Source organism: Schistocerca nitens, chromosome 9 (assembly GCF_023898315.1).
Source record: "Schistocerca nitens isolate TAMUIC-IGC-003100 chromosome 9, iqSchNite1.1, whole genome shotgun sequence".
Lineage (NCBI taxonomy): Eukaryota > Metazoa > Arthropoda > Insecta > Orthoptera > Acrididae > Schistocerca > Schistocerca nitens.
This window is the reverse complement of record NC_064622.1, coordinates 303,422,982-303,447,332: the sequence shown is the minus strand read 5'-3', so window position 1 is coordinate 303,447,332 and position 24,351 is coordinate 303,422,982.

The following is a 24,351-nucleotide window of genomic DNA, read 5'->3' as shown; positions in this document are numbered from 1 at the left end:
CAAACCGCGCGGCCACTCCGCGCGGCTGCGTGATCACAGAGAGGTGCATTGACACATGAGTGAATAAAACGGCATACAATGCTTCTAAGACGCCCAAGATTGGCAAAACGCTCATTGGGATCCGCTCACCTTTATCGAAAATTTTTAAAATGAATCTGTATAAATACAAGCCGTAAAATGATCCTAGGTGCCTGTAGGCAGAGAACCCCTTGACACTCTTTCGATTCCAGTTGCCTGCCTGCGGGCGCCTGTGACTACTTTATAGGTCGTCACTGTAAAGGTTCATTTTTAAAGCTCTCGATGAATGTGGGTATGAGCCACCAAGAGTTTTGTCGAACTGGGGGTCTTCCGGGGACTTTGCTGTTTTATTCACACATGTGTCAGTGTCAAACCTTGCCATGGTCACGCCACCAGAAGACGCATAACAGAAGGGCTGAAAAAGAGAAAGCACTCTTTCCTGTTTCGGAGAGCGTTTAGTTCTGCTGTATATTCCTACCCTCTTTAAACTTTTCAGTCGTCGCTTTGTACTTGCTTTCCATGCGAGCTCTTGATATATTACATTTATATTTATCAAAATGAGGAACAGTTTACAGGTATCTGTGCTCAAAAGAATTTGAGGGATAGTATATGTGACATTGGTATTGGTTTCGTAAATTCTCAGTAATCTCATTTCTTTGTCTCTGAAGTTATTAAAGAAAATATGTTTATTATGGAAGATAAATTGTTTTAAAAGACTTTTGGCAGTTTATGAGTGTAGTGATTAAAACTAATTCAAGGTAATCTTTTCGCAAAAATGTTACAGTAAATATGTTAAGATTGTACTAGCTACAACGAGGGTTTCTAGTAGAGAGAGATCGGGGATGTAGAGGAAGATTAGGGATAATTAAATAAGTTACAGGAAGGGTGCAGTGGAAGCAGAAAACACATCCAGATAACAGTTTAGCGAGGGCTAGAGGACGGCTTAAAAACACGCCGAAAATTACGAGCGGAAAACGGAAAGCTCGACAGCAGGTAAAGTGGTACACAGATGCGCCGCTTTATGCTACGTTTCGCACGTGCTCCGCAGCACCGCGGCCGCTACAAGTTTACGGTCGTCGTTCCGGCTAAGTGGAACGCTTCACAAGAAACACGTCAGCTTACTTTCCGCCGGAGAAGACGAGAAAAACGAAAAGGAGGCAAGTGTGGCCGAGCCTCGCGGGATCCACAAACACAGCACCGCCGCGCCACGGAAGCAGGGGAGAGCGGTATAAGGGGAGGGGAAGGAGAGGAGAGGAGAGGAGAGAGTTTACGCTGGGGCCTGTAAACGGGGCGCGCGCCTTGCGGACTGTCGCTGTCTCTCACTGCAGACGGAGGCCGCATCTTCTGTGCGCTCGGCATCTGTCCGCAGTGGGGCCACGGGGCGTTACGATAGCGCGAGCTCTGGAGATAAACTCACGAACTCAGCTATGAGTGACGTAAGCTCAATGAATTAAATACGCTGCCTGACAAAAAAAGTGAACCACCCAAAAGACATGGTCGGATGTCAATGTAACTTTGTAAAAGTACACGACACTCCATCGGTAGGTACGTATATGATTAGAGTTAGGATTCTCCGTGGCAGGTAGAACAGCCATCACAGTACATTACTGTTTTATCGTGATTAGTATTGTTGCCAGGCCTAGTAAAGTACACAAAGGGCGCGAACAGCGTTAGATGTTAGTAATCATTGGGAAGAACTTGGAGATGCCGCGTACAGCCATCCCACAGCATTACCACCACCTGAAACAGTTTCAAAGTGACTGCATTGTATAATTTTTTTCATAATACGGGGCCACAGTCACAATATATTTCTTTAAAGTCAGTACCGCCATTAGACTGTTGTTTATTTGCAGTGTTACATTTACACTTACACGATCGTGATTTCGGCTTCAAAGTGCCATTATCAAGTGTTTTAAGTGTTACACAGTGCCTAAGATGGCATACTCCCGTATTTAAAATACACTATTAGACACATTGTCTAATGGTCGATATTCCTGGTAAAGATGGTATACTCAGTGATGAAACAAAGCAGTAGGCTTTACCAGAAATATAATCCCCTGGATGAAAAACGACGTTCTTTTCGCGAAACGCTGTTGAGAATATTTAGAGAACGGTCATTTGCAGCTGACTGCAGAACGATTTTACTGCTGCCAGAGTACCTCTTGCGTAATAATCGAGAAGACAAACTAATGGAAACTAGACCTTATACCGAGGCGTATAGACAGTCGCTTCGTCCTCGCTCCATTTGGAAACTAAACTGGAAAGAAAATGATTGCAGTGGTATATGGTACCCCCCACCACACGCCATACGTTGCTTCGTGGTATGTAAGTAGAAATGGAAGTAAGTGCTGCACATGAAAAGTGATTGGTTCCATGTCCCAATAAGAAAGTTTCTGTTCCATGTGCCATTGATACTGAGAAACTACGTTTTATTTGTTATAATGTAAATACCGAAATACAGCACTAACATCCTATCTAGTAGAACTGTAATCCACAGAAACGATTTCTTATTTATTTTACAATAGAAGAACGAAACTGAATTCAAGAAAATATCTTTCAGTTTTGTTTTCTGTTTGAATCAGATGATGCAAAGTTTACTCTTGAAACAATCTGATCTGTTGTGGAAGAAATGGCAACATCGCCAACCGGTCTTTCTGGTTTTGCAAACTGTTAAACAGGACTGGTTTTCCAGATGGAATATACTGACATTTATCCATTCTTCTGCTTAAGAGTGAAACTTTTCAATAGCTTTTCGAGAGGGATGGGTGTGAGGCACTTAGATCAAACTGCATTGGAGATCTTATACTTCTGCATTGACAAATTTTTCAGCAGCATCTTTAAAGTCAGAGAAGTCAGTTGTATGCATTGTAATTGATGGAAAGAGTTCACAGCTTTAGCTGTGTCAACAACCTTGTTTAAATCCTGCCGAACTAAGATCTTGCTTTCTTTTATTCGTTTCTCGATCATTGCAAAATGTCTGTCGCAGCTCAAATAGCTGCACCCACTCACCAAAAACTTGTGTGCTACCTGATCCAAATGGCTGCCTACCCAACAATCGTAACAGCAATAATACCGGTACATGTATGGATAAATGGAGGAGACCATGACGCATGTCACTTGGAACTCCACTGGGAAACACTGTTTGGTACAAAGAACATGCGCCATCTAGTAACGAATGTTTGAAACATTTTCTCCGTGAATTAACACTTTGAAGAAGTCTAGGGATAAGTAACAGAGAATTGAGAACACATTAGCACTGAAAACGCGTTCTATGCAAAAAATGACACTTAGAACATTTGACATTTCCACTCTCTAAATGTTTTCCGTTGTCCAAATATCTTACAGTATCGACAGTATCAGGAAGAAACTCGCCTTCTTGTAGAGAACATATGATAAAAGAATAGGAACTACAAGTGTTATAAATGATCTGGAAGTATCGTTGTTTGCAGAGATTAAAATCTGGCATCCCGAGAAGGGTAATACAGCATATAGTACCTGTAACAAGAGCGGCACTAACTATATGAGTTAAGAGAGACGGATAACGCTAATGAATTGTTAATAAGCTGGAAGTTCATTAACATAAAGTAGTCGTAGCCCAGGTTATCGTATATTACGGAACGGGGGTCAACGTGCTGGAGGAAAAAACAATCCGGAACTGGAAGAAGGGATAGTATAACAGTATAACTTGTACGTAACTACTTGTCTGTGTCGTAAAATTTAATTGGAAGAAAAGTACCTCGCAGTGTTGTGTCGGACGGAGTGGGTAATTTGAAGGTCACGAAAACGTGGTCACGTCGACACGGGCCGCTTGAGTCGGCAGCGACGCTAATGGTCCTTAAGAGGTCCAATCGCTGCTATCTCAACGGCAATCGCACTTCACGTTGTTCTATGGCCCTCGCACGAAATGCTATGCCAGTGTATTTAGCAATGTGTTCAGCATTGCTTTTCCTACGTTGAAGTATCATCCGTCTCTTTTTTACTGTATTCGCTCCACGACGTTTTTATTTATATTTTAACTTATACTGAGAGTGTATTTTGCCTCTCCTTCATTTAGACAGTGATGCGGAGAAAAATTAATTGGGCCCACGTGATAGTCTATTATGTATTGACGCAAGAATTGAGGGAAAAACCTATAGTATACAGTGAGGTGACGTAAGCCATGGGATACCGATATGAACAAGGACATATGGCGGCACTGTCGTGTGCAGAAAGTATAACAGGGCAGGGCATTAACAGAGCAGTCACTTGTACTCGGGTGGTTGATGAGAAAACGTTTCCGACGAAATTGTGAGCGCATGACGGGGGTTAACAGACTCTGAACGCGGAATGATAGTTGGAACTAGACGAATGAGACATTTAATTTCGGAAATCGTTAGGGAACTCGATTTTCTGGGTTCAAGTGTGTGCCAAGAATACCGTATTTCAGATACTACCTCTCAGCAGTGGCGGACTGCCTTTACTTACCGACCGAGAGCAGCGGCGTTTGCACAGGGTTGTCAGCGCTAACAGGCAAGCAACACTACGTAAAATAACCGCAGAAACCAATGTGGGACGTTAGGACAGTGCGGCGGAATTTGGCATTAATGGGCTATGGCAACAGACGACCAACGCGAGGGCCATTGCTGACAGCACCACATCGCCTGCAGAGCCTCTCATGGGCTCAAGACCATATCTGCTGGAACCCAGACGGCTTGAAACCCGAGGACTGGTCAGAAGAGTCCCGATATCAGTTGATAAGAGCTGATGGTAGGGCACGAGTGTGGCGCAGACCTCACGAAGCCATGGACCCAAACTGTTCTTCCAAACTGGGGAAGCTGGTGATGGCTCCATAATGGTGTGGGCTCTGTTTACGTGAACCATCTGAACCGACAGTTGACTGGAAATGGTTATGTTCGGGTGCTTGGAGACCATTTGCAGCCATTCATGGACTTCATATTCTCAAACGATGACTGAATTTTTATGGATGACAATGCACCTTGTCATTGGGCACAATTGTTCGCGATTGATTTGAAGAGCATTTTGGACAATGCGAGCCAATGATGTTGCCACCCATCGAACATTTATGGAACATAATCGAGAGGTCATTACTTGCACAAAATTCTGTATCGGCAACACTTTCAGACGGAGTGCTTCAGTATTTCTGCAGGGGACTTCCGACGACATGTGGAGTCCATGTTACGCGAGTTGCTACACTGCCCCTGCCAAAAGGAGGTCCGATACGATAGTAGGCTGTATCCCATGACTTTTGACACCTCAGTATATAATGTGGTATAGAATAAGCTTATATGATACTATAAGCTGTTTCTTTTTTACGAATAAGTGATATCTTCTGAAGTTAAATTATTTTGCTCGTCGTCGCTACTGATTAGAAAAACACGAAGGACCGGCTACATCGTCGCATTACAATACAGAACCACATTAGATCCCATGCTACATCAGATACGAGGGCAGTTCAATAAGTAATGCAACACATTTTTTTTCTGAAACAGGGGTTGTTTTATTCAGTATTGAAATACACCAGATTATTCCCCAATCTTTTAGCTACACAACACTATTTTTCAACGTAATCTCCATTCATTGCTATGGCCTTACGCCACTTTCAAATGAGGGCCTGTATGCCTGCACAGTACCATTCCACTGGTCGATGTCGGAGCCAACGTCGTACTGCATCAATAACATCTTCATCATCCGCGTAGCGCCTCCCACGGATTGCGTCCTTCATTGGGCCAAACATATGGAAATCCGACGGTGCGAGATCGGGGCTGTAGGGTGCATGAGGAAGAACAGTCCACTGAAGTTTTGTGAGCTCCTCTCGGGTGCGAAGACTTGTGTGAGGTCTTGCGTTGTCATGAAGAAGGAGAAGTTTGTTCAGATTTTTGTGCCTACAAACACGCTGAAGTCGTTTCTTCAATTTCTGAAGAGTAGCACAATACACTTCAGAGTTGATCGTTTGACCATGGGGAAGGACATCGAACAGAATAACCCCTTCAGCGTCCCAGAAGACTGTAACCATGACTTTACCGGCTGAGGGTATGGCTTTAAACTTTTTCTTGGTAGGGGAGTGGGTGTGGCGCCACTCCATTGATTGCCGTTTTGTTTCAGGTTCGAAGTGATGAACCCATGTTTCATCGCCTGTAACAATCTTTGACAAGAAATTGTCACCCTCAGCCACATGACGAGCAAGCAATTCCGCACAGATGGTTCTCCTTTGCTCTTTATGGTGTTCGGTTAGACAACGAGGGACCCAGCGGGAACAAACCTTTGAATATCCCAACTGGTGAACAATTGTGACAGCACTACCAACAGAGATGTCAAGTTGTGCACTGAGTTGTTTGATGGTGATCCGTCGATCATCTCGAACGAGTGTGTTCGCACGCTCCGCCATTGCAGGAGTCACAGCTGTGCACGGCCGGCCCGCACGCGGGAGATCAGACAGTCTTGCTTGACCTTGCGGCGATGATGACACACGCTTTGCCCAACGATTCACCGTGCTTTTGTCCACTGCCAGATCACCGTAGACATTCTGCAAGCGCCTATGAATATCTGAGATGCCCTGGTTTTCCGCCAAAAGAAACTCGATCACTGCCCGTTGTTTGCAACGCACATCCGTTACAGACGCCATTTTAACAGCTCCGCACAGCGCTGCCACCTATCGGAAGTCAATGAAACTATACGAGACGAAGCGGGAATGTTTGAAAATATTCCACAAGAAATTTCCGGTTTTTTCAACCAAAATTATAAGCATAAACATAAAACTTAATTAATATCAGAAGGATAGACAAAGGTACTGCCGGAAGGGAGATTCTAAGGGAGCGTTGTCGGTCGTGCTTGCGTAGCTCAGTCGGTAGAGCACTTTCCCACGAAAGCCAAAGCCCCCATTTTCTAATCTTGGTCCGTCACACAGTTTTAATCTCTCATGAATTTCACGATTTCAGTATTTCATATTTCATTAAAAAGAAAGAAAAAAAAACCTTCTTCAAACTGTCACATGCAAATACGTTCCTCACCCCCTTCTGATCAGGCAACTGTGTCGGACAAACTGTGTTGCTGCTTTCGAGCACGGCGCACTGCGAGAGTGTGAAATTACTGAGCCGTCTCGTAGGGACAACAATCACATTTTACGACCGTCAACAGCAGTACGAACTGTCTGTTTTGGCAGTAACTATGTGAAAACTCTGTTAGCTATATATTTATTGAAATTGGTACTGAAAGCATATGAATATGTGAATGTCAACACTTTCTTTGCTGATTTTTCATCTTCACTTTTCTAACCTGCTCGTTACGGAAGTACATCAAGTTTGGCAAAAAGAAAAGAAAAATCATAATTGCACTTGAAAAGTTCCTTCCCTCTACCAACGTACACACACTGTCCAGTTATATTACTGTGACCATCTGTCAGAGGCCTGAGTATTTACCTATTACAGCGCGGGCCGATACAAGGTATGCAGCAATAGAGACAGTGAGCTTCTGGAGGGTACCGACAGGGATGTGGAGCCATGCCTACTCCAGTGCCGGTTGAGGATCTAAGCTGAGAACAGCCCGATAGAGGTAGTCCAACGATTTCTCGATTAGGTTGACATCCAAGAAGTTTGGTGGCCAGGGTATTACGGTAAAAGCATCATGGTGCTCTTCCAACCACGCACGTACACTGCGAACTGTATGGCGCTTTGCATTGTCCTTCTGGTAGATTCAATGCTGTCGAGGGAAAACAAACTGCATGTAGGAGCGCACTTCGTCCGCAAAGATAGGTACGTACCTCTGTTGACCCATCGCGCCTTCCAGAATGACGAGATCACAAAGAGAATGCCCCGTAAACATTCCCCAGATCGTAACGCTCCCTCTTCCGGCCTGGACCGATGACTGTTGCAGGGTGTTTGGTTTTAGACGTTAAAGCGTGATTCGTCTGAAAAGACCACCTGTCGCCGCTGACTGGATATCTATTTGGAGTACTGGCGTCGAAATTCCAGCCTACGTCGCTGCTAAACAGCAGTTAGCATGGGTGCATCACGCAAGGCGCCTGCTGTGGAGGCTCAGAGGCAGCGACGCTCACTGAACAGCCGTTGAGGAGACATTGTTCGTAGCCGGTTGGTTCATTTGGGTAGCCGTATTTGACACTTGTCATGTATGGCCCGTTGCCTCGGCGCCACTTTAGACAGCGCCATTTTGCCACGCACGGCATACTTTAACCACTGTGGCACACGAACAGTATACAAACTTAGCCGTTCCCACCATGGCCTGAAAGTCAGTGTTTATGTGCTCTTGGACGCCAGGTAAATCCCTCCCTTTCTGCATTACGACATCCGCTGCACTTTTTTGCGTGTCTCTCAGATACAGTTCATACACCCTCCACTGCTAGTGCTGCCACCTGTGAGTGGTTATCGAGCGTTGACGTCGAACATAGATGGTGGTGATCTTAATGCGACTGGGCTCTGTAGAATCCAGAGAATATGCGGTAGATTGCTCTACGCTCAGTAAGGAAGTAATTGTACTGGTGTATTCAAATCTACGTTCTCTACTTTTTTTATTCATTTCATTCCGTACACTTAAGGACCTGCCCGGATAGCTCCACTTGGGAGCACGAAACTTTCAGGATTCGAGGAGGGCGTGCCAGCTCCAGACCGAAAGCTCCCCGTAAATTGACGTCGGGAGCCGGTGTGGCGGCCAGCCTGGTTGTGGTTTTTAGGCGGTTTACCACATCCGACTAGGTGAATTCCAGGCCGGCAGAACGTCCCGTCTATTTACACAATTCGCAAACATTTAGAAAAGTTTCAGATGCCGTGGCATGGTATAACGCTAGATGAAAACTGATGGAGAACACAAATTCCGTGCAGCATGAGGGCGGTGGAGAGAGAGAGGGGAGGAGGGACACAAAAGGGCATCAGGCCACCCTCAAACACTAATATTATCAAATCTAGCAATTAACATACCGACGCTGTGTTAATACGAAATAAAGGCCAGGAAAAAGAAGACGATTCCGTACGTTTAAGAGCTGGAAAGAGTGTACGACATCCGGCCCATTCCAGAGCTACTTTCTCTTCAGTGGAGCAGTGAAGATCCCAATTCAAAGTATTTGGTGGGTTGTTTCTTGTTGTAACACTTGCCTTACAACGAAGGAAACAATCTAGAAGAACTTGGTCGGAAGCGGATGATTAGAGACATTTTTAACTAGAAGACCTTCTCTGGTAAACCACTGCATCATAGAATTACAGCAGATGTAAGATATATCCCAGAGTCGAAAATGTGTCGATAATATACTTCATGACCACGATCAGCTAGAATGTCATTTACACGGTATTATATCCATGTTTTAATGTCTCACTCGTTCCAAGACAGTATTATTATATGAATTAAACTCCCGATTACTTAATATACTGTTGGTAAATTGTTTCCCGTAAGGGTCGAAAACGGTACGCTACGAAAATTTTTTATTTCTTGCATACTCTGAGCTAGCAGACAACGTAATTATTATTAATAGCCGGCGTCGCGAGTGAAGTTGTGCCAAATGCGAACAATGACTAAAAGCTGAAGCTATTGGGACACTCCATGCTGGTGTAATCCGTTCCGTGTAATGCAACAACAGAAACCTGCGACATCCTAGCACTATAAACGCTAGTTAACTTGTCATCTTAACACAGGAACAGGCAACCTAGTTTCAAATATTTGCAAGTAAATCTACAAAATAAAAGAAACGATTTCGTAACGGTAGCGTCACAAGATGTCCAAATTTTCCTCCTAATCTGACGATTAACGGACGTTGCATTGAGCCTCCGGTAAACGTACACTTATCAGTAATGCATAGGCCGGCTCTGCTGGCGCCAGGGAGCGGTAATTGGCGAGGCGTGTGCAGGGGCCGCACTTCCGCAGGGTGTCCCGTGTCGCGTGATAATTGCCGTCGCGTAGCAGGCTGCCGCGGTGACTCATTAGTCACGCTGGAATCTTAACTGGCGCCAGTCGGGCACTCTGCCGTCTCGCGTGTCGCCTTCTACCACATCTCGTCGCTCAATTACGCGCGGCGATGGCGCCTCCGCTTCCTCCCCTGTCCTTGTCTTTCTGGAAGTCGCATCGGAAGCTAGGTCACGTGACCCTGCACGCTCTCAAAACTCACTTCAGATAAACTGAGCTGTGAAAAAATCCGGAATGCCAAACGAAGGAAAGGTTGAAGGTTGAAGATAAACATCCCGTCCACGAATAGGTCGTTGTACTGTATAAGGCCCACCGGCCATTTGCCGGCCGGTGTGCGCGAGTGGTTCTAGGCTCTTCAGTCTGGAACCGCGAGACCACTACAGTCGCAGGTACGAATCCTGTCTCGGTCATGGATGTGTGTGATGTCCTTAGGTTAGTTAGGTTTAAGTAGTTCTAAGTTCTAGGGGACATGACCACAGCAGTTGAGTCCCATAGTGCTCAGAGCCATTTCAACCATTTTTTTTAGGTTACTTAGGTTTAAGTAATTCTAAGTTCTAGGTGACTGATGACCTCAGATGCTAAGTCCCATAGTGCTCAGAGCGATTTGAACCATTTGAACCACCGGCCATTTTCTTCTGTGTGGATGCACAAACAGTGCCCGAACTCTTACGGGAATCGGCAAAAAGCCACGAGTAATGAGTATAATGGGCAAGGGCGCTATGAATATAGTGCGGGAAACGTCCGAAAGCAAACACCCTGCAATATGGTCCAGACGGAGGAGAGAGCATTATGGGGAATATTATGATGGCATTGCTGCGGGACCTCGTCATTCTGGAAAGCACAATGAATCAACACAAGTATGCATCTATCCTTGGGGATCACGTCCACACCTACACGCAGTTTGTTTTTCCTCGTCGCGATGACATCTACCAGCGGGACAGTGCAACGTGTCACCCAGACCTCAGTGTCCATGCGTGGTTCGAAGAACACCAGGATGAGTTTACCGTTTCCTCCTGTCCACCAATCTCCCCGAATTAAAACCCAATCGAGAACCTGTGGAACCTTCTCGCTCGAACTATTCACACCATGGATCCTAACCTAGCGCAGCTGGTCACGGCAGTGGAGTCAGCACGCTCCCACATCCCTGTCGGTACTTTCCAGCACCTCACAGACTCTCTTCCTGCACTTCTCGCCGTGATTCACCCTCCAAAAGATGGTTATTCGGTTTTTTGACAGAGGTCACAGTAATGTGGCTGGACAATCTAAAACAACCCTAAACGATAGTCGCCACGCTGAAACTGACCTGCTACCTGCAAGACAGAGATTATAATCTACTTCAAAGTTAATAGTTAATTCTTTTTACCAGTCTAACTTCCTTCAGACAGATTCCTACAATCGAGCAAAGCACTGGAAAATCTACAACCGCTAACACCTCTTACACCGAAGAGCCAAAGAAACTGGTACACCTGCCTAATATCGTGCTGGGCCCCATCGAGACAAAGAAATGTCGGAACACGACGTTCCATGGACTCGACTAATGTCCGAAGTAGTGCTGGAAGGAATTGACACCATTAATCCTGCAGAGCTGTCCATAAATCCGTAAGAGTACGGGAGGGTGGAGATCTCTTCTGAGCAGCAAGTTGCAAGGCATCCCCGATATGCTCAATAATGTTCAGGTCTGGGGAGTTTGCTGGCCAACGCAAGTGTTTCAACTCAGAAGAGTTTTCCTGGAGCCACTCTGTACCAATTCGGGTCGTATGGGGTGCCCATTGTCCTGCTGGAATTTCCCAAGTCCATCGGAATGCACAATGGACATGAATGTGATCAGACAGGATGCTTACGTACGTGTCACCTGTCATAGTCACTCTAGTAGTATCAGGGGTCTCATATCACTCCAACTGCACACGCCTCACACCATTATAGAGCCTCCAACACCTTGAACGGTCCTCTGCTGACATGCAGGATCCATGGGTTCGTGAGGTTGTCTCGATACCAGTACACTCCATCCGCTAGATAGAATTTGAAACGAGGCTCGTCCAATGAGGCAACAAGTGTTCAGTCATCAAAAGTCCAAAGACGGTGTTGATTGGCATAGGCGAGGCGTAAAGCTTTGTGCCGTGCAGTCATCAAGGGTACACGAGTGGGCCTTCAGCTCCCAAAGCCCATATCGATGGTGTTTCGTAGAATGATCTGCACACTCACACTTTTTGATGGCCCAGCGTTTAAATCTGCAACAATTTGCGGAAGGGTTGCACTTCTGCCACCTTGAATGGTTCTCTTCAGTCATCGTTGGTCCCGTTCTTTCAGGATCCTTCTCCGGCCGCAGCGATGTCGGAGATTCCATGTTTTACCGGGTTCCCGATATTCACGACACACTCGTGAAGTGGTCCTACGGGAAAATTTCCACCTTATCGGTACCTCGGATGCTGCGTCCCATCGCTCGTGCGCCAACTATAACACCACGTTCAAACTCACTTAAATCTTGATAACCTGCCGTTGTAGCATCAGTAATCGATCAAATAACTGTGCCAGACACTTGTTGCCGACTTTAGCGCCGCATTCCGCTTGCCTCCTACAACCATGACTCAGTGTTGGGGTTAATCCAAGCACACCAATAAACGTTTCTGAATATATTTGCGGAGCACTTCACTAAGAGTGTCTGGATTCGGGCCGCAGAGGCGATGCCAAGCAGGTTCCTAAGGTGTGATGAAAGGAACATTTCAACTGGCGACCCTGTCACTGTTTTTCACACAGGTCCACAAAAACACCGGCTGTCATGTGAATTACTGCTTCGTTGTTGTGGAGACTATTGGTGGAAGTTGCTACGAACCAGATGAAGATGATATGTGAATCGTTAGCGATGTACAGTTCCAGTACAGGGGTGATATCTCAGAATCTTCCTGAGCGCAGTTAGATGCCGGTGGGGCTCTTAACAATTGACTTCGGAGCAGTACAAGTCTAGTCTGTCTCGCAGGTCAAATTTTTGATGGCGACCCTTATTTACACCGGTTTTACATATGCAACAGTGTAGAGAATTAACATAGAACCATTAATAGGCGTTTCTGATTAATTACGTGGAGCCGTACGTCGCGTAATTTTTGTCGTGCGCTGCACATTGCCAAGAACGCTTGGATTTTGCCCGCGACTGTGACAGCAACTTGGCGTGATGCTACGGGAACTCCGAGGAACGGACGAAGGGAACGCATTAGGAGGCATCGCTGGCTGTTTTCTGACCATTCTACTATACAGAGCGTTAGCGATATAAGGGCAGATATTTCAAGTGATGGAGACACGCCATCTACCTGGGAACCTGTGTCTATGGCCTTCTGAGTCTCGTGGACGAAAAGCGCGAGGTTGGTATCACACGATCGTCATTTTCGAAACCCATGCTGATTCCTACAGAATAGATTTCTAGTCTCCAGGAAAGTCATTATACGTGTTCCAAAATTCTACAACTGATCGACGTTAGAGATATAGGTCTATATTCCTGCACATCTGCTCCACGTCCCTTCTTGAAAACGGGTATGACTTGTCCCCTTTTCCAATCTTTCGGAACTCTACGCTCTTCTAGAGATCTACGGTACACCGCTGCAAGGAGGGGGGAAGTTCCTTCGCGTACTGTGTGTAAAATCGAACTGGTATCCCATCAGGTCCAGCGGCCTTTCCTCTTTTGAGCGATTTTTATTGTTTTTCTATCCCTCTGTCATCAATTTCGATATCTACCATTTTGTCATCTGTGCGACAATCTAGAGAAGGAATTACGGTGCAGTCTTCGTCTGTGAAACAGCTTTAAGAAAAAATATTTAGTATTTCGGCCTTTAGTATGTCATCCTCAGTTTCAGTACCATTTTGGTCACCGAGTTTCTGGACAGTTCGTTTTCATCCACCTACCTCTTTGACATAAGACCAAAATTTCTTAGGATTTTCTGCCAAGTCAGTACATAGAACTTTACTTCCGAATTCGTTGAACGCTTCTCGCATAGTCCTCCTCACACTACATTTCGCTTCGTGTAATTTTTGTTTGTCTTCAAGGCTTTGGCTTTGTTTATGTTTGCTGTGAAGTTCCCTTTGCTTCCATAGCAGTTTTCTAACTCGGTTGTTGTACCACGGTGGCTATTTTTCATCTCTTACGATCTTGCATGGTAAATACTCATCTAATGCATTGTACGATGGTTTTGAACTTCGTCCACTGATCCTCAACACTATCTGTGCTTGAGAAAAAACTTTTGTGTTGAGCCATCAGGTACTCTGAAATCTGCTTTTTGTCATTTTTGCTAAACAGAAAAATCTTCCTACCTTTTTTAATATTTCTATTTACGGCTGAAATCACCGATGCTGTAACCGCTTTATGATCACTGATTCCCTGTTCTGCGTTAACTGTTTCAAATAGTTCGCGTCTGTTTGTCAATAGAAGGTCTAATATCTTATCGCCACTAGTCGGTTCTCTGTTTAACTGCTCAAAGTAGTTTTCACATAATGCACTTAAAAATTTCACTGGATTCTTTGTCCCTCTCACCCGTTATAAATGTTTGAGTCTCCCAATCTATATCTGGCGGATGGCGCAATGGTTACCGCACCTGCCTAGTGAGCAAGACATGTCGGGTTCGAATCCCGGTCCGGTACATATTTTCGATCGTCGCCTCTGATTCCGCTTAAAGTCCCGTTGCAGCTAACAACAGTGATTCTCCTTTACATATAATCCATCAAAGCCCTGGGTAGCAAGTCTGGCACTGAAATGTGGACACGTGCAGGCGAAATAAAGGTCTAAACTGACAGGTGTAGTCCAGTTCATAGTACGGTTACGATAGTGCAGAAAACATCAGGTGGCATAGTCCAATTCGTAGTACAGTTACGATAGTGCAGAAAACATCAGGTAGCAAACTAAATAATATGTTTGCATGGAGACTGTCAGAGGCAGAGAAAGAACAACTTTGACGCTGAAGTTGGTACATATTAAAGTACCACTATCTGCAACTTTAGCCCTAACATCTTGTATCTGCCGTGGTGTTTAGTAGCTATTTGCAAGTTCCTTGCCAGTGCAGTCTCGAAGGTAGCTACTTGTGTTATTTAGAAGACTGCTGGAGGCGAAGTTTCCGCCGTTTTGTGGCGTTACTACCATGGAGAAGCCCGCGCATGCGCCTCCGTCACGCCTCAAGCTGCAAGCAGCTGGTGCTCACGTAGCGGCCGTTAGCGCATCCTGTGTGACGTGGGGAGCGCCGCCGGCAATTCTGCAGGTGCCTGGCCGCAACCTTTACAGCCCGGGGACCTGCTCGGCATGGAGTGCATGCCCCGTCTCAGCCTTCCCTACCAGCCGGTGCCGTAATGAATTCGTGGGCCCCTCCTGCATGGGGCGAAACACAACACCGCACGAGAACAGGTCTCCAGATCAACCTCACTTCCCGTTGTCTTATTTCCCTGGTTTTAATTATCGCGCAGCTGCTAGGCATTACGCTGCATCCGGATACAAAAACGGTGATCAACAACAGCTTCTCATTAGGTACTGTATGGAAACGTGTTCCGAGCAAGTAGAAACGGCCTCGGGAAACGGGCGGAAATTAAGTCCCCCCCTTCTTCCGATTAACCTTCGCCACTAATTAATTTACTGACACTGTAATTGTCCCTTTTACTGTTAACGTGGGGGATACTTCTGTTTCTTCAATTAATGTTTGTCAGAATCTTATTTTAGTACTCGCAGCGAGGAGGCTGCAAAACTAAAGTGATATGAGGACAAATGTGGTTCCAGTGACACTTAAGTAATTAAATATATCTTGAACTTAACTGAACTTTGTACATCCATAAAAGATCTATAAAAGTCTCCCACTGCGTTTTTCTGTCTGCATGTTAAAGACAATCTGAGGAACTACTTCAGGGATTCTGATACGGTTTCCACCAACAGATGAACTAATTTACCACGAAGGTACATGCCTTGAAGCGGGATAATATTAGTGACTGCGAACAAAGAACTTCATAGGAGATATGCCCCCGTCCGAATTTTTTCCGAGATAGTACACATCAAATGTACATTTTTATTTATTTTCTTTATTATTCAAACATAGTCGCTGTTTGCAACGTACCACAGTAGTGTACAGGAAGTTGAGACGAACAGTTTCATAAAGCACATTTGTGGTACATCAAGTCGGCAAACTGGCCTAAGCTACAGCCTATACGCGTCGTGCGACATTTTCAGTATTTGCGACATTTTCAGTATTCTCGCGCTCTCTTTGCCCAAACTGTTAGACCTAGACAAAAAATGAATAGGGTATTTTCTCTAGGTGATTTAACGTAGTTTAATTTTTTACCATGGCACATTTTCGTTGGAGAGTGCGGTTTTCGATTTATTCAATAAAAACGTGCGGGAGTGAATTAAATGTGTTCTGCTTCGGAAACCATCCGGGATGGGGTATATGTCCCTATGAAGAATCACTTCTACTATCGCCTATCAGATCACATACCTTTCCTCCAGACTCACGGTGTATAGATACTTAGCGTGTAGCTCCTTAGTGCTAACCGTTCGAAGGTGGGACGGTTAGCTAGTGTGAACATAATTTTATATTTCGTTGCAGGGACACAGTACTAGGCACGTAGAGTTTCACTATTTACAAATTCAAAACTATGCTTACCGTACCTGTGCCTGATTACTAATCGTCAGATAGCAGCACATGTACTTCTGTTTACAATGACTCATCTTATCAACACGTCTGATTACTGCTCCACTGCTGTGAATGCAAAGTTGTGTAAATAAGAATAGATCACTTTGCATGTCAATCTTTGCCAAAGGTCCAGGTTGACGGTTTTCACGTTCCACTTCAGGTATCGTGTAGCACATATACTTATCACTCAGGCCTACTTTCTTATTAGTGAGACAATAACTAGCATGAAGAACCAAAATAACTGTAAAACGAGCGCATGTATTCTCTTTTGGATGTTGATGCTTAACTGTTATGATAATATGTTGCTCCGTAATCAAGCTCCACTAGCTATCCACTACAAAACAACCGCTATGTCATCCTTTGGCGATGGCAGTTGTAGACAGCAGTATGAAGGGACTTGTGGTTAACACAGCATTCTCATGGCTGTTGACTGAAGTTTGGGAGTTTGCAGACTTCTCGCATACAGTGCAGCACCTGAAAAGCATTACTGAATCATTAAAGTGTTGCTGTAAGAGAAGATACTCAGAATTTCCTATCTTCCTTTGTTTTTTGTTGTTGATGATTAACGGAAACCCACTTTATCACTTGCAGCCAAGTTTAGAATGGTTCCAAAGGTACAGATATAATTTATTTGCTCTCATGTGATTTTAATTTTTGTCTACTTCTAAAGTGAACGTGCATAGGCAAATTATGGTCCTAATGTACCGCGAATTACTCTTTCTTCCTTACGGAGTCATTGTAAATCATGATTGTCATCCTCGAGTCGTGCTGTTTCATTCAACTGTAATTATAAACTATGCAACACATTTCTGTTTCGTAAAATGTTCTCTTTCTCTCTAGAATTGTTTGCTTCAGATCTCCTACTACCTTGCTACAACATTCTACCGTCTTCAAATGATGCCACGTTCTCATTCTTTTACACATGTTATAACACGTCATATTATACCGATGTATACATTCTCCTTTGGTTGTGATTGTCATGTCAGTATTAACACTCACATACTCCGTGAAACAGTGAATACTTCCACAAAATCTATACGATCTCTGATCATATTTCCTTTTCTTTCTCTGATTTGCAAGTAGACGTCTTCCAAATAACTGTTTATTATTAAAATGTTCGCTAATGCACTGGCATTAATAAATAAAAACAAGCTTTGTTGTAATGACGCGAGGAAACATATTTTGAGCTACATTCCTAACGATTACTAGCTGGATATGTTGACCTAAAAACGGTAGCGCAAAAAGTTTTGCCTTGAAAAGAAAAAGGAAAATTTTCTGTTTGGTCATTTCATGGAGAATATAGAATTTTGCAGCCAGCGTCGAGGACTATAGTCGATAGTGAGTGCTGCAGTCAGTCTACTGTAGGGACGATGAGACAAATGTAAGTGCACTTGAACGACTCCGAAATTAAAACATAGAATACGGTTATCAGAACCTAATAAAGCGTAAGAACATTTTAATTATGAAAAGGAACACTGAGAGCAGCATTGTGAAAGCAGCTCTTCGAGCGCGAAAGTTGGTTTGATAAAATTGATGGAACCTAGTGAGTGTAAGTGGAGATTAATAAATTGTATACAATCACATTTAATTTCGTAGCATTCTTGTTTCAAAAACTTTTTATTAACGGCTTTCAAATAACGGTAACGCTTGTACAGTACTAGGGATAAAAGATAGAAAATGCTAACCAGTAATCTCAGCAATGATTAATATAAAAAAGGCAGCTAAGTGTAGGAGCAACTTTATCCATACTGACAAAGACGTGCGGTAACGTTACAAGGGCTAGCAAAAGATCGCCTTGAGAACTCTCGTGAGGTATGTTTGTGTGAAGGAGATAGCACCGATCTAGGGTACATTCACGACGACAAACACAGATTTATTCAATCATGAAAGTTCATCCGTTTCTTACATGACAAAATATGTCGCTGCTAGCAGTTTCTAAGAAGTGTCTGTAAATATTGATGCAACACACCGATAAAACTTCTCATTATGTGGTACTGCTGCATGTAGTTTCCTTGTTTCCAAACACCAAAGTCTTGAAAAACGAGAAGAGACGGACTGAGTGCCGAGTTCTTGAGAACTGCGGGATTTGAAATGCAAAGAGCTTCGTTCCTTATACGTGTTTGTAATTGCGTGGAGTCAATTAAAAGCAGACGTTCCTAGACCGTGTGAGCGGGGCTGGGAAGCGCCTACGTGACACGGAGACGCAATTACCGGAGGACAGAGTAAAGAGTAACTTGGCGGTGAATGCAGTTGGCATTTGTCTGGTTGTGCGCTTGGGCAATAACAGGTCCCGCTTTTGAGAATTACAAGCGCCTCTCTAAGTAGGTGCCATCCCGAGCGAGAATCGATACCTCCGACGCCGGACAGTAAAGGCGAGGTATTCTCGCAGATCCGTTCCGCTGAGTACAATGAACAACCAGTCTGCCAGAGCGTGAAGTACATCGTAAGCGATGTCGTACCCACAAGCCAAAACTGTCGTCAGACGTCCGGCTAGAATGAGCTGCAGCGGGCTGTGCTAATAGTTGTAGAAATACGTGCGCATCTTCGTATGTTATTACGTGCTTTACATAAAGCGTTACTGGATTGAGACCTCTAAGTCGGATCTAGGAGATCCTCCAGTGTATTCCGACACTGATAAAAAATCCATCATCGTAACTGCGGCATCCGCTTCTTATCTTCATACTGTTCCACTGCGCCCTTTAATTAACGATAAAATCTTCCCGTCTCCTCTATATCTCTTTTGTTACGCAATCTTCCCTTCTACAATAACCTATGAAACCTTCCCTTAGAAATTCTGTATCTTGCTTAATAATAACAAATGAAATCTTTCCTTTGAAAGTAATTCTCTTTCTCAATCTTCGCATACAAATTTAAATGCTGCTTATTAAAAGTGATTTTCTGATTATATCGACGAAACATTGAATGCGTCGTCGTCGTGGCCCTCAGTCGTTACCTGCGATAACCCAAAATTGTTCCTTACCTTTTTTACTGTTACTGGATCGCCATCTGACTGCTACATCGAACTGCGACATGAATATACTTACTCTGTTTTACTATACTCTATTAGCTGGTGGTGGGCTGTCATAATAAGTGGCTGTATTTATCACCAAAGCTGACGTTATTCTTTAATAGCAAAGCTGACGTTATTCTTTAATTAATTTGACTGAAGTTACGTCATTCATAGTTAAGATTTTTCTTGACAACAATAAAATTTTTGCAAAGTTTGACGTTGATGGTTTTTTTTTTTGGATGGATTATAATCAGTAATGCAATATTGCTGGCAAAACTTAATTATATTCTGAATGAAATGATTTTAGAAACGTTCAAATGGGACTTACGTTTTACATCAATCTTACACTAAGCACTGCGCAAACATACCTTCAGTAGTCTTGAGTTCCTCAAGAAAATAATTCAATAATATTAGTTCCTCTTATGACAATAGTTAGCTGATGTCTCTGTACATCCGTTTACAATCTCTTGTAAATCATATCTGGTGGCTGGCAGGCACACCGCTCCTCTCTACCTCTCGCTTCATACCTGCTACCGACTCGCTTCACTTCTCGCTTACTACTGACATCCTACGGGCGCTAACAATGCTTTCTGGTGCAGACAACCCCTGCTACTATTACAAAATGTATCAATGCGCAGTCTTTCCTGCTCTTTTCTCAAAATGTATCCATACGCGGTCTCTCCCACCCTTTTTAAAATTATATCAGTGTGCGGTCTCTCCTGCCAACAATACTTTGGTGCAGACATTCCTTGCTACCACAATTATTTCCAACATGACAAATATTAATTATTCCTACTTAATCCTATTAATAAAATATAAACATCTTTCATAAATTGTGGTTTGACAATAGAAATATACACGTCTTACAACGACAAACATCGGTGTCTTTTTTAAGGAAACACATTTATCCCAAGTGAGTTAGAAAAGGTGTATATAATCCAGATTAATGTAGCTGAGAAAGTGAGCCATTTCATTCACCCACATGGAATAAGGTCGTAGTGCGTTGTTGATTGTAATAAATGAATGGGGTAGTATGATCAGGCCTACAAGACCGCTTCGCACGCTTTCAAAGGGCCACGCTATATACGGGAACCGGATTCAATTAATTTCTTCCTTCATTTCCACTGGCGCTCGGGGAAACTAATGAGAAACATTGAAAGAAAAGTATCGTAGTTGTAGAGAAGCCACGTTCGGTAAAATTAGACAAGATAAGAGACCCATGTAGACAGTCTTTTCTCCGTTGCTGAGGACTCGAATGGAGTAGGAAAGAAAATCAATAAGACCGGTGCGATGTACCCTCTTGTCATGCACTGTACAGCAGCACGCGCAATCTGATCAAAACTATCGAGACAGCCCCGTGTGATGCGGAGCGACCACAAGAGCCGGACCCGTCAGTATAAAAGCAAGCGGGGAGTGTTGCGTTCCCAGTTCATATTGGTTCGGAAGGTCCCGACAAATTTCCATACGACAACTTTCTTGTTCTCCTGTAAGCATCCGCGATAACCAAGATGTTGTGACATTGTTTCCAAGGCATTACAGCCGACATTCAGCTTCACACGCAATTCTCTGGTGGTTATCCGCCGATCATCTCGAATGAGCTCCTCAGGACGCTGTCCGCCCCCGGTAGCTGAGCGGTCAGCGTGACAGAATGTCAATCCTAAGGGCCCGGGTTCGATTCCCGGCTGGGTCGGAGATTTTATCCGCTCAGGGACTGGGTGTTGTGTTGTGCCAATCATCATCATTTCGTACACATCGACGCGCAAGTCGCCGAAGCGGCGTCAAATCGAAAGACTTGCACCAGGCGAACGGTCTGCCCGACATTTATTTATCATTGCGAGGGATGATAGGCATGCAGGGTGACCGGGCACTAGCTTGTCAAGGACACCCTTTCCACCACCTTGAAAACGCCGTACCCATTGCCTCACATTGCTCACGTCTAGTATATCGTCTCCATACACCTTTAGCAAGCGTCGATTGACTTCAATTGGCGCAATTTCTTCAGCATTGAGAAATTTAATCAACATTGCTGTTTTATGGGCGCGTCCATATCAGACAATTTTGGAACACTCCTCTGCTAGCGCCTATAACTGAGAACAACGGAACCATCTGCAAATGAAAGAGGAAGGTTCAGACATGAGAGCTACACCAACGACATCACGCGCGGACATCCAAAGTCACAAAAAAAAGATAGGAGGCATTACTTTCTCAACGGCCGTCGTATTTTTCTGACGATTTCAAGCATCTTACATACTGTCCAACGCCTTTTCTAGATCGCTCTGTGAAAATGTTTTGATTTCTCTTAAGTCTTCTTTCTGTTAGCAGCTACATCCGACGCCAGATAATACAAAAAATATTTAAAAAAAGCTTCGCCCGCTGCCTTTGTACGCCATCTTGGCAGTAAGTGCGGCCTTGTCGCTGCGTTGCCAGGAGCCAGCCGTTGCTGAGAGACGGGTAGTCGCGTGTTTGCCCTTGGCGAGCTGCTCATGTTTGTGTTTCGGCGGCTGTTTCCATCCTCAGATAAACACGGCTCTTTCCGCGGGACGCACAGCTTCCCTCAAAGTTCAGTGGCTGCGAACACCTGTGTGTGTGCGAGTCGGCAGACACAAGGCCGCCGTTCAGAGCGTAGTTACGTACGAGACGGACTCTTATCTGCGCCGCGACAAGCAGCCGTACCGGCTTTGTAATCCCTCACCTTCTACCTCACAGGAGCGCCACGCATATACGGTGGCGAGAAGAGCACAGGCACCATCTTGTCGTTCTCCGCCCGCGCGCTGTACATCGAGTGATGTATCGAAGACCCTTCCACAAATTATCTCTGCTACACTGCTACCACTCACAGCAATATTTATTCAAAATGGAGGGCTCATACTGAAAATATGAAAGACATTGTAATCACTAGGCTTTCTGTGCAACGCAATCCCAGAAAACGAAACACTGGCGACCATTTCAAAAGATGACGTGAACCGTGTTGGGGTGGAACAGGCCAATGGGTCTAATCACTGATATCGACGACGAGGTCTTTAATACGAAGGTTTATTTCTTTCTCTGACACTAGGAATCCGCTCCAATCTTTGAAGTATGGCAGCGGTGGCTATGTGTAGGAGGCGTTACGGTATAAAATAGTTGTTTGGATCATACTTGTACTACCAACAGTCAGATTTACATTTCTTCTTCTTATTTTTGCGTTTGGGTCATCTAATTTCTTCTTCCTGCAGTATTATTCCATTTTCTCTCTATGTATCCTTTTTTTTTCTCCTCAGACCACTTTGATCCTGTGTTCTTCGCTCTCCTGGCTTGCAATTCTTCCATTTTTAACACTTTCTTCTTAAAAACCTTTCTTTCTGTTGCATCTTCTTCACTTACATTGCTTCTTTTCACATATTTCCTAACTTCTTGAATCCATGCTGTTGTTGACTACTTATCCCAAAGATATTTAAAAATCTATTTGATTAACCTGTTGACATTGATTCCGTAAAACGTCCAAAACAAATAGCGGTCGCCTCTTCCGTAGCGTTTCAGTTATGTTTTCTATGTTGTGGTATATTTCTTCATTACTTCTTAATTTTCATACCTTCGTATTTCTTAGCGAACCGAGTATTTTTATAATTCTTCCTCTTTCTAGCACTTTAAGTTTCTGTAATTCGTAATTTTTAGTGGTATATATTCAGATTTTGAGGAAAAGATCTTTCGTTGTAAACGTTCCTGGCTATACCATATGTTCTCTTCATTTTACATACTCTCTTCTACAGTGAATTTTTCAAAACCATTTTCTTGAATCATATCTCCCAAATATTTAAATGTATTAACCCTCTTTATCTGTCCAGTACCTGTTACTAGCATTTCTGGACAATTTTTTATGTTTATATTTTTTTTTTCTTATACGGAATTTGTTATGCCTGCTTTGTTAGTTATTTTTGCTAAGATGATCGAAGTGCAGTTGGGTACCTCGCAAAAGACCATTGCTCACAGCGACCCGCAGGGCTGCACTTCTTCGGATGTCTACGAACGTAAAGTGGGTACTAGCTGACTGGTAGCGTGTAGTGTCGTCCGATCTCTTTCTTTTCAAACGACGCAAGGCGTTGAGGCCAGCGATGATCCCAATCAAGCTTTTGACCTGCAGTGTATAGAGATCGTAGTGCACACCGGAGGTGGTTCTACAATGGTTTGGATGTGTATTTCGTACCATGAGTTAGGCCCACACATTCAGGTTCAGGGAACACGAACCGGGTTGTTTATTTCAGTATTCTCGGTATCCAAATGTTGCTCTTTTTTCCAAGATGACAACAACCGTATTCACAGGGCTGCATGCAAAAAGGTCCTCGTTTGACGAAAACTCAGGCACACATCGAACCTCTACTGCCCAGCTTAATAACCACACACGTCAACAAAAGTTTTGCATCATCCTGGTATGTCGTTCAGGAGCGTTGCTATTGTGACTGTGCCTGTACCGATCACCCCTGACATTTTAAACATACAGTTACCATGAAGGCTACCAGTGGGTGGAACTCCGCACCCGGAAGGATTGCAGCACTTCAGTTGAAAGTAAAGCGCCATTACGGACGCATTAGAGACAGTGTGATCGTAGAATGAACATCAATCATGGCACAAAGGACAGTCGCGACCAATGATCGGGTCCGCATCATCACGTTACACGCAGAAGGCTTGTCAGCCAGGGAAGTTACTCGACTGTGCTCCTGAGTGGAACACAACAAAGACCATCCACGTTCGACAGGTGCAAAGAGTGATAGATGTTTGAGTCAAAGGAACGTA